Source organism: Aplysia californica, unplaced genomic scaffold, assembly GCF_000002075.1.
Source record: "Aplysia californica isolate F4 #8 unplaced genomic scaffold, AplCal3.0 scaffold00533, whole genome shotgun sequence".
In the NCBI taxonomy this organism is placed as follows: domain Eukaryota; kingdom Metazoa; phylum Mollusca; class Gastropoda; order Aplysiida; family Aplysiidae; genus Aplysia; species Aplysia californica.
In genome coordinates, this window is record NW_004797803.1 from 387,345 (window position 1) to 389,652 (window position 2,308).

Genomic DNA, 2,308 nt, shown 5'->3' on the forward strand with positions numbered 1-2,308 from the left:
GGGAGTCAATGTACTGGTCTTGGGATTATATGTTTTCAAAATGTTACGACATAAGTCACAAAAATTTAAGGTCCGCAAGTTGGAGAAATGGATAAACAAATTCTCCACAGCACTGAGAGGAATTCGGTCAGTGGAGTGGAGACTTAACCCTCGCGCTATGTCTGATAATAGCGACTGATTAGATCACCCTCTAATCCGCTGCCAGACTAACACCAGGGCGATTTCCGCGCCAACTCGAAATTTCCGATTTTGTGGAACTTTTTTAGCAGCACGTATCGGCTCTTTGAACAATCAAAGCCCTTTCAAAACATGTCCTTCAGTTGTAGTTCTTTTTGTTCCTCTTCAGACTCTTCTTTGTGACTTGGGAGACACTGCTGATTTGCAGTCTATTAGTGGGTGGTTGGCGGGTGTTCTAGTGTGGTTTGCTCCTTCTTTCCTATAAGACTTCTATCGTCCTAATCTCTCCTCTTTCTTTTTTTGTGTTTGTTTCTCTCTTGTAACACCTCTTATCTTCTTTTAAATATTTTAACATTTTAAGATTTAACTACTGACCCGAGCCCAGCCGTACAGTGAACTGTTGCAAATAAAACTAACTTGTGTTTCGGGCGCTCATATGACCTGACGCAGTTACGAGCGCCGTAAAACCCCATTCTAAACTAACTCTAATCTTCGGCACTTATATGACCTTATAGTGTTGCAAGTGCCGTTCATCTCTTACTAAAACTAAAAAGCAGTCTATTATGTACAAATTCCCGTGAAATGCTCGGGCAACCCTGCACGTTCCCAGAGACTGAGCTAGCGTTAACAGTATGATTAGAATACAGAAACTACGTTCTTGGTAAAAACTTGGTCCAGTTGCTTCTCCTGCCATGAGTCTCGTTGTGGTTTTAAAATTATGACTCATTTCGTAGTGGTGGTGAGTTGGGCATAATTTATCTTAGGGGTGATGGTGGGGGTAGCCTTGGTTGGTGTCAAAAACACGTAATGTTTATTCATGCTGATTTCTAAAGTAATGAGGCGTGGGTGTGTTTGGAATGAGGTAGGCGGCGAATGTTTCTAGTCTGACCTTTTCTCCTTGATCAGTACTGTTGGTTTGGGCAACTTTAAATTGATAGGACCAAAGTGAAAAGTGCGTGGACTCAAGACAGAATTTCTCCCTCGCATTCCCGTACCTTGCGTTTTGTACCCGGCCGTCCTTCACCCTTGGCAAGGCATTATCCATAAATGTGTATACAACTTCCTAAATTGTAACCTCTGACATAGTAATGGTTTACTTTGGAGCGCGCCGTTTGACTCAATTTGAGCTCAGTGATGGGCAGACGGTGTGGTTAGAGGATGCTCTGGTGTGGTTTTCTCATTCGTTCTTATCAAACATCTATCGTCCTGATCTCTCCTCCTTCTTTTTGTCTATGTCAATGTTACCCTCTAGTAACACACCTTAACTTTCGGCTCATATGTGACCTTATTGTGGTGCAAGAGCAGTAAAATCGTACCACCCCCCCAAAAAAAAAGACACCCCCCCAAAAAAAAAAGAAAAAGGGGAAAGGAGTGACGCAGCCCAGAGTGCGTATTATTCGAGGCAATTTTTTTCTCCTTTTCTTTTCTTTCTTTCTTTTTTTTTTTTTAAAGAGAGGACATAGAACGACGGCCATGACAGCGTGCGGTCTGAGACCACAAGTCTTTGGAGAAGCCTCCCACGTGGGTGATTGGCGTATGCTCTGGTGTTCTTTGCTTCTTCTTTCCTATCAAACATCTATGGTCTTGATCCCCCCTCCTTTTTTTTTGTGTTTGTTACTCTCTTGTAACACTTCTAATCTTCTGCACTTACATGACCTTGTTGTGTTGCAAGTGCCGTAAAACCCTTGCTAAAACTAAAACTAAAGGAGTAGCCCCCCACTTTGCCAGAGGGGTTATTCTGTCACTTGCCCTTTTTTACCCTGACATTTTGTTGTGTTCCACCTTAATAATTGGTCACGACGCTTTTTTTTTGCCCCTGGCTTGTTTCTCGGACTTTTCTGTGTCCTGGTACGACGAAGTGCTTTGCGTGCGTGCCCAACGCGTGCCAAGAGCAGGAAGGTGTGGCCTTAATTTAAGTTTAAGGTGAAGTTCTGCCGCCGCTCTGATGACTCAGCTGATATCATGCTTGCCTATGAGGGAGGCGGACGGCCCTGGGTAAACCCCCAACATGGTGTTCTTAAAATCGGGTTGAAATTGGGGGATTCGAGCCGCGGGCCCGACGTTGTTTCCTTGGGAAAGGCACTTTACACGAATTTTCCTCACCTCACCCTGGTGGGAATGGGTACCCGGC